Source organism: Myotis brandtii, unplaced genomic scaffold (genome assembly GCF_000412655.1).
Source record: "Myotis brandtii unplaced genomic scaffold, ASM41265v1 scaffold314, whole genome shotgun sequence".
Lineage (NCBI taxonomy): Eukaryota > Metazoa > Chordata > Mammalia > Chiroptera > Vespertilionidae > Myotis > Myotis brandtii.
Genome location: NW_005362033.1, coordinates 2227910 through 2237606, shown reverse-complemented (window position 1 = coordinate 2237606; position 9697 = coordinate 2227910).

Here is a 9697-nt window from a genome sequence, read left to right as displayed (position 1 = left end):
CGTGTGAAAGTTTAGGTCTCTGATACTGAGAGGAAAAAACTACTGCTTTAAAATAACGACAACACCTATTTCAAATATTGTAATAAAAAAAAACCCTCACATAAAAAGGCTGCAAAAATGTTATTTTACTTGGAAGACAGTAATAACTGAAAATAACAGGTTTCTTTCAGGCCACATCCTAAAAAGGCAGCTGCTTTTCTATGTCTTAGGCCTATACTAAGGTCTTCAAAGACCCCGACCTGCTTCTGAAGATTGTGGGTTAACAGGTTTGTTTTAAAAACTGTGAGGTGCCTAATTTTTAAAAACAACTGGCCACACCCCCTTCCTCAACCATAGTGTCACATCATCCAGGTTACACTTTATAAACAGCCTTGATGTGCTACACCCGCGCAAAAAGTACACACAGCGGGTAAACTACTCGCCTTAGAGTATACATTTAGTAATCACTTAGGTACGTTATTTTATTTTTCTGAAATGAGAACTGATCGGCCAAACCTTTCAAACAGACCCACCAGAAGATAAGTATCACCGTACGTTTGATTCACAGTGAATTTGGGCATAAACACTTCGATTACAGCTCTGTGTTTAGTATCAAAAGCCTTTCCTTGTGGGTGTGTTTTCAATACAGACCCCTTGCTCTGGGTTACATTTTGAAAACTGCCTATTACAGATAAAGCGCCTTTCCAGGTACGCCTCTGAGAAACAGATGTATGTGTGCACACCTTTTCACACACAGATGTCCATATGATGCCAGCACATGCCCACTGCGTTGTGTGGCTGCGCTCCTGGGTCCCGGCATAAACAGGCTGCCCCTGAACACACGGGAGCCCCGAGGCCTCCCCAGCAGAGTTAACCGGCTACACTGGCTGCGGTGTGAACCTCTCCACCCCCACAGGGCCTGGAGCCTGGGGCCGCACGGCCCACACCCACCCGAGCTGCTCTGCCTGGGGCTCCGCACAGGGTGGGGGTCGGGGCAGGGCGGCCAGTACTGGGAGGCACCTGGGAACACCAGTGGGTCTTTCTTTATCTTAAAAGACTGCGCCTCACACTCCCGGCCCCCACTGCCGCCACGGCCTGGGCGAGGGGCTGCCGGCAGTTTGAAGGACGGCTGTACCCCCAATCCAGGCGGGGTCCCCTCTGGGGTGCTGGGCCAACCTGGGAGAGGGATCGCTGGCAGTTTGCAAGCTTGCCACACCCCTGATCATGGCAGGGGTCCCCTCTGGGGCGCTGGACTGGCCTGAGGGAGGGGCTGGGCTCACTGGTCACAGTGGGCATCATAGCAACTGGCCTTTGGTTGTTACGGCGTTACAACCACTGGGTTTTTATTATATAGACTAGAGGCCCAGTGCACAAAATTTGTGCACAGAGGGGGCGGTTCTCTCAGCCCAGCCTGCACCCTCTCCAATTGGGGACCCTTTGGGGTATGTCCGGTAGTCAGACATCCCTCTCACAATCTGGGACCACTGGCTCCTAACTGCTCACCTGCCTGCCTGCCTGATTGCCCCTAACTGCCCTCCCCTGCCGGCCTGGTTACCCCTAACTGCCTCTGCCTGCCTGATCGCCCCTAACTGACCTCCCCTGATGGCCTGATCTTGCCCCCAATGGCCCTCCCCTACCAGCCTGATCTTGCCCCCAGCTGTCCTTCCCTCCTGGCTTGGTTGACCTCAACTGCCCTTCTCTGCTTGCCTGACCCCCAATGGCCCTCCCCTGCAGGCCTGATCTCACCCTCAACTGCCCTCCTCTGCTGGTCAATTTGGTTCTGATTTGTCAGTTTCTATGCCAGTCACTGTCCAAAGTTCCACCTCCTAGGCAGCCATTGGCTCCCCACAGCACCCAGATTTGGTTCTGATTGGCTGGTTTCAATGCCAGTCAGCGTCAAAAGCTCCACTTGCTAGGCAGCCATTGGCTCCCCACAGCACCCAGATTTGGTTCTGATTGGTTGGTTTCTATGCCAGTCAGTGTCAAAAGCTCTGCCTCCTAGGCAGCCATTGGTTCTTCACAGCACCCACATTTGGTTCTGATTGGTTGGTTCCTATGCCAGCCAACATCTCCGGGCCTATCTCCAGGCCTGATCAGAGAGGTGGGGCTGAACAGCAGCCCCTTGGATGCTGGGGGAGAAAGAAAGGCCCAGCTGCCGGGGAAGCCTGGAAAGAAAGAGGGAGAGAAAGAGAGAGGCAAGTACTGATCAACAGCTGCTACTGAGCTGTGGATCAGACCCTGCCTCTCTCTGTGGGTCTCAGCACCCTGGGCAGTCAGTGCTGGGTCGCCATGGCAACCCAGCTCTGACTGAAGGACTTCCGGGTTGGTCAGCCTTCAGTTGTGATTGGTGGTTACAACCCTGGGCTTCTATATATTAGGATTGTCTTACTTGGATCATTGAAGTAATTTACAGAACTTTAAATTCTGTTTACAGCAAGCCACAGAAGTAGAATTTGATTATGGGAAAATTAAAATATTTGAAAACCATCTCATTGGTGTGTGTATTTTTTTCATTTTGAAAAATAGGGGTAGTTTGTAATTGAATGCAGTTTGAGTCTCCTGGTATTTGAAAATCATGCATGCTGTCTGGTCTTAGATGTTTTCAAATAGGATAAATATGTGTGTGTCTTGAAGTTAGTTTACAATCAAATCCTGTTATCTATATATATAAAAGGCTAATATGCTAAGTGTCTGTCCTACCAGTCGCTATGACACACACTGACCACCAGAGGGCAGACACTCAACACAGGAGCTGCCATGACACGTGCTGGCCATTTACAGAGGAACTGCACTGCAAACCTGATGCCCACAAAGCAATATTTGGCTTCCCCCAAGTGGGCCCCACCACCATCCAGGAGTGACACCCCACCAAATCGCAGCCAACACTGCCAAGACCCTATGGCACAAAATGCAGCCCACAGCCCAGCCCAGCCCAGCCCAGCCCAAAAATGGTTGCTGTGGGTGCCAGATAATGACATCACGTAGCAATGCCCGGCTTCCTCTCCCTAGTGACTAGCCTCCTTGCAGTTTCTTCAGCCCAGAAACATGACTTGTTTTATAGCCAGGTGGAAACATTTTACACTTTAAGAAAATGTCTGTGAAGCATGTTCCCTCATTTCATTTGATCCTCACAGAAATCCTGGAGTAGGTAGATAGGAGATTCAAGGGAATCCTCTTTTCTTTTCATTAGCTGGAAAACAGAGATTTAGAAAGCTTAGAAACTTGACCCGACTGAGAATAAGGAAGAAATGATGGACCTTGAAAATGACTTCAGGTTTTCTCACTTCGCAGAATATAGTCAAACACTGCTGATTTTACCCTTTGTTCTCCCTGCATGATCTACAATAATAATCTGCTTTGTGTTGATGTTTATTGCTGTGTTGCTGACAATTACCTGAAAGAGAAGTTGGGGTGCTTCACTGGGCTGGAAAAGGTTTAGTTACATCAGAAAGCAGGTCTAATTAAGCAAGTTTACTCTACATCTATAAAAGGCCAAGTTGACTGGCGCATGCGCCATACATGTAAAGCTCTCACTGGCACCAATTGCACAAGTGTGTTTCAATCTGTCATTGTCTACCATGAATTTGGTTGACATTTCTATTATAGAGAAAGGGTGAATAGTGATATTAAAGCATTTCTTTTAATTAATTTCCTTTCAATGTGCACGAATTCATGCACCAGCTACTAGTTATGATATATATGCCGGGTATATTAATGTTATTAAAAACTCATGTACTTTCATGATTACATCTTTATTATGTAGAGCTATAAGCCTTATGTGGGTCATTTTTAAAAAATATATTTTTCTTGATTTCAGAAAGGAAGGGAGAGGGAGAGAGAGATAGAAACATCAATGATAAGAGAGAAATCATTGATTGGCTGCCTCCTGCATGTCCCACACTGGGGATTGAGCCCGCAACCCAGGCATGTGCCCTGGCTAGGAATCGAACCGTGACTTCCTGGTTCATAGGGCAATGCAAAACCACTGAGCCATGCCAGTCAGGCAAGCCTTGAATATTTTTAAACTGAATAATAATAATAAGGAATAAGATGCCTAACTTGCTCTCTTTTCCCCCAATAGGAATCAAATGGTGTAATGTGTTCCAGGGCCTGGAGATGTTAAAGGATGTTGGTTACTCTTATACTAATGTTGACCAATGTTGTTTTTATACCGATTGGTCTAAGGTCACTGACTTCCAGGTCAGCTCTTCCCCTAAATTCCTGTGGGGTCATTCACAGGGTTCTTCTCCCGCTTAGGCCTAGTTACCAATGTGTTCAATGCAAGGCTTGTACTGGATACTCTTTAAGGCCCGTCCAGGTTAACACTCTCCAATCTTCACTCTCTCCAACCTTGATACTCAGAATGTGATCCTTACACCTGAAGCAGAGACATGTCCTGGAGTAAAGTGCAGAACCCACCTCAGGTTTACTAACTTTAATCTGAATTTCACAAAGATTTGTTTCCCTGAGATTTCAGAAATACCTGCGTCTATTTTTGTACTTCCCTTGGATTTAGTAACCATACCCTGCTTAAAAAAAAACAAAAAGGTTGCCTCTTAAATTTGTGTATTCTAGGTTGTTAACTACATAATCTTTTGTCTAGTCATTGGAATTTCATTCAGAGATGATTTAAACTCAGGATACTGGCCATCAGGTTGGACTTTACTTTTTCAATTAAAATTTACTTATTATATGCCGTTAGGCCTTTTTTTAAAGTTCAACCCCAGCTTTTAATTTTATCCAATATTAGTGTCCCCTCACAAAATCATTTGCTTAAGTTACAATTGCTTGTGTTACATACCAATGTTCCTGTTTTTATATATGTGCCTGGTATATTAATGTTATTAAGAACTCATGGACTTTCATGATTATATCTTTACTAGAGGCCCAGTGAACAAAATTTGTGCAGCGGTAGGGTCCCTAGTGGCTGCTGGCTGCCGGCTGCTGGCTACTGGCCAGGGCCTCCCTTCCCTGGCTGCCAGCTGCTGGCCGGGGCCTTCCTTCATTCTGCTCCGCCCCCTGGTGGTCAGCGCACGTCATAGCGAGTGATCGAACTCCCAATAGGTCGAATTCCCAAGGGGACACTTTGCATATTAGGCTTTTATAGAGAGAGATTATGTAGAGCTATTAAGTTTTTATCTACCAGGAAATAAAAGACTATTTCTGCATAGTTACTACTTTTAGATATTTTGCTAATTTATCAAATGTCTGAAACACAGTTGTGCCCATGTAGATTATTAGTGTTAATTAAGTGCTGGGCTCCTTTTCCACTTGGTAATTATGTGTGATCATCAGTGCTGATCAGTTTTTTCAGTTACTGATAAAGAATGACTGTATTTGATGCAATTGCTTATCTTACAAGTCTTTCCTAATACAGAGAAATACATTTCTTCGTATGGTAAATTAGGAAAAAAAACCCCACCTATATAGTATTTATTAAAGGAAATAGAAATTTAAAGATATTCCACCCTGGGGAAAAAAAATAGCAGGCACCCCTGCTCTACTATTCTAGATTAAATAAAGTTGAGGCATCTTAGAGAAAAAACCAAACAGCCAGAATGACTACAAATACAGACACTTCATAGGCTCTGGGGGTTAGGCTGCTCCTGACATTTCAGAGATGATGGCCTTTATTTCTGACCCCTCACAATAGAGGATATAGAGTTTATTTATTTTTAATGTTAGTTTCTGGGGACAGCAAGTGCTCACGTGCATTTGCTAGGTGACTGATGACCAAATGGGCAGAGTTGGATATTCCTGTCTCTTAATGATCTGGTTTTAAATTACGACCTTTTATTCCCGCTTCTATCTCTGGAGTGAGGCAGAAGTTACTTCCAGCCCTTTCTCTGGCACTTTTGGCCACTGAGCACTGAGCAAGTCATTTATCTATTTGAATGTAAACTACCATCTGAAGAAAGAGACTAAGTCCCTTGTAAGATTGATGCAAAGACTGAGATCATGAATGAAAGCAAGGGATGGAGACCCTATTTGAATAAACAATGACTGAGAATTTCCCTAGCCTGGTGCAGGAGACAGACACACAAATCCAGGAAGTGCAGAGAGTCGCAGATAAAACCAACCCGCCGGCCGGTGTGGCTCGGTTGGTTGGAGCGCCGTCCTGTGCACCAAAGGGTCCCAGGTTTGATTCCAGATCAGGGCATGGCTGCGGCTCTATCTCCAGTCAGGGCACATACGAGAGGCAACCAATCGATGTTTCTCTCTCACATCAATGTTTCTCTCTCCCCCTCTCCCTCTTCCTTTCTCACTCTCTCTAAAATAAGTGAAAAACATGTCCTCAGGTGAGGACTAAAATTAATAATAGTAACCTGGCTGGTGTTGCTCAGTGGTTGAGCATTGACCTATGAACCAGGAGGTCACGGTTCAATTCCCCATCAGGACCCATGCCTGGGTTGCAGGCTCTATCCCCAGTGGCAGGTGTGCAGGAAGCAGCCAATCAATGACTCTCTTATCATTGATGTATTTCTCTCTCTCTCTTTCTCTTCTCTCTCTTCCTCCCTTCTTCCCTCCCTGAAATTGATAGAAAATATATTTAATAAAAATAAGTAATAATCTATACTAATAAAAGGGTAATATGCTAATTAGACCGGACGTCTTCCAGACATCCACCTGGACATCCTTCCGCACAAAGCCACGTTTGTAGGGGCTGAGGCAGAGGCGGTTAGGGGCAACCAGGCCGGCAGGGGAATGCAGTTAGGGGTGATCAGGCCAGCAGGCAGAGGTGGTTAGGGGCGATCAGGCAGGTAGGCAGAGGTGGTTAGGGGCAATCAGGCAGGCAGGCAGGTGAGCAGTTAGGAGTCAGCAGTTCCAGATTGCGAGAGGGATGTCCGACTGCCCTGTGGGATCGGGCCTAAACCGGCAGTCAAACATCCCCCAAGGGGTCCCGGATTGGAGAGGGTGCAGGCCAGGCTGAGGAACCCCCCACTCCCCTGTGCACGAATTTTGTGCACTGGGCCTCTAGTTAATTAAATAAAATGAAAACAAAGGGGCCCACTCTAAGATACATCATAATTAAAATGCCAAAGGTTAAAGACAATGAGAGAATCTTAAAATTAGCAAGAGAAAAGCAGTTAGTTACCTACAAGGGAGATCCCATAAGACTATCAGCTGATTTTTCAACAGAAATATTTCATGGCAGAGGCAATCATTTAGAATTGAAGAAGAGATAGTTTCCCAGACAAGAAAATGGTAAAGAAGTTCATCACCACTAACCAGTATTACAAGAAATATTGAAAGGACTTCTTTAAGTAGAAAAGAATAGATCTAAATATGAGTAAGAAGATATAGGAAAGAAATATATTCTAACTAACAAAAGCAAACACTTAGTAAAAGCAGTGGATCAACTAACTACAAAGCTAGTAGGGAACTTGTAACACCCCATCATCATCAGTAGATAGATCATCTAGATAGAAAATCAACAAGAAAACTGTGGCCTTAAATAATACATTAGGCCAGATGAATTTAATTGATATTTTTAAACATTTTCACCCCAAAGCAGCAGAATATACATTCTTGTAAAGTGCACATAGAATGTTTTTTAGAATAGACCACATTTTAGGCCATAAAACAAGTTTTAATAAATTTAAAGTTAAAATCATATCAAGCATCTTCTCTGATCATAATGATATGAAACTAGAAATCAATGACAAGAAAAAACTGAAAAGCACACAAACACCTGGAGGTTAAATGACATGTTACTAAACAATGAATAGGTTAACAATGAGATCAAGGAAGAAATCAAAGTGCCTTGAGACAAATGAAAATGAAAACACAAGGACCAAAATCTATGGGACACAGCCAAAGTCGTTCTATGAAGAAAATTCATAGCAATATAGGCCTATCTCAAGAAAGAAGAAAAAATCTCAAATAAATAATCCAACCTTATACTTTAAGTAACTAGAAAAGGGAAAACAAAGTCCAAACTGAGTAAAAGGAAGGACATAATAACAATCAGATAAGAAAAAAAGAAATAAAATAGAGTATAAAAAATAATAGAAAAAATTAAGAAAGCAAGAACCCCCCAAATCTAAGATCTTAACATTTATTATCTCACAAGCATTAGTTTCTGAGGGTCCAAAATTCAGGTGTGACTTGGCTAGTTGGTTCTGGTTGAGTCTCCCATGAGGTTGGAGTCAAGATGTTGGCTGGGGCCACAGACGTGGGAAAGCTTACTCACACGGCTGTTGGCTGGCGGCTTCAGTTCTGCATCGAGTGAACCTCCCCATAGGACTTCCTAAGTGTCCCCCCAGCACGGCAGCTGGCTGTCCCAAAGCCAGTGACCCACAGAGACAGAAGCAGGAAACCAGAGCTCCTTTTATGACCTCGCCTCCCAAGTCACATGCTACAACTTCTGCTTTTTCTTTAAATTAGACTCAAGGCGTTAGGTACAGTCCACACTCAAGGGAAGGAGAACGAGGCATCATCTTTGAAGGGCATGTCAAGAATTTGTGGGCATATTTTGAACCACCTAAATATTCCATTTATTAATCTTTTTTTCAGCTGTGTTTTATCTGCTGTTTAATATAACTATTGTTTCTAATTCTTTCATTTTTAGAAATATATACTTTTCAGTTATTTAAAATACTAGTATACTTGGTCCATTTTTTTGCCCCTTATTCTGTGGTCCATTTTTTAGTCCTCTCTTTCATTTTTTTTTATTTTTAAAATTCTCTCTTTTATTTTTAAAAGACTAAATGGGTAACTGTGCATTGTATAACTGTTAATCCCCATATCTGAAATCTGTGGATCTGATTTTGCTGGTTCCTATTTATAAGGGCTTCTCTATCAATTTATTTTCTTTTCAAATATATTATGAGCAAATTTTGCCCTGCCGGTGTGGCTCGGTGGTTGAGCGTTGACCTAGTAACCAAGAGGTCACAGTTCCATCCCTGGTCAGGGCACATGCCTGGGCTGGGCTGCAGGCTCAATCCCCAGTGAAGAGGCAGCTGATCAAGGATTCTCTCTCATCATTGATGTTTCTCTTTCTCCCTCTCCTTTCATCTCTAAAATCAACAAAAAAAATATTTTTTAAATAAAAATAAAATATATTATGAGCAAATTTTGATTGGAACTTTGTATGTGTGAAAACTAGAAGGCCTGTTTTGAGGGTGTATTTCTTTCAGAGAATTTAACTCTGCTTCTGATGGCATGCTCTGGGTCCTACTAACCTGGGAAATTGTAAATGAATTTCTCTATTTGGAGGTTTTGGACTATGCATGTAGAGTGAATTCCAACCTGAAACTCATGCTTCACAGCACTAGATTCCATGAACCCTCTATCCAAATTTAATAAATATTAACATTTTGAAAATGTTCATTAAAAACAAAAATTAGAAATTGTCTTATCCCTTCTTCCCCATTCCCCAGAGGTAACCATATTCCAGAGTTGGTGTGTAATTCCCATTCACAGCTTTAATATGGCTACATGTACATATTACATTTTTTGGTTTTAATATTTCATGCAACCTGCTTTTTTCCTATACAGTCCTCTGCTGGTGAGCAGGCAGGGATTTTTTTTTTTTTTTTTTTTAACTATTAACAAACAATATTGACGTGAATACCTAGATCTTATGGATGTGACTAAGTCCATGGAGCTCCTGAGAGCCGGGACCACCCAGCGGTGCGAGGAGGACCGCAGACACAGGAGATGATGGAGGCGAGGCGGGAGGAGGCCCACCTGGACCGCTCCGGGGGCGAGTTAC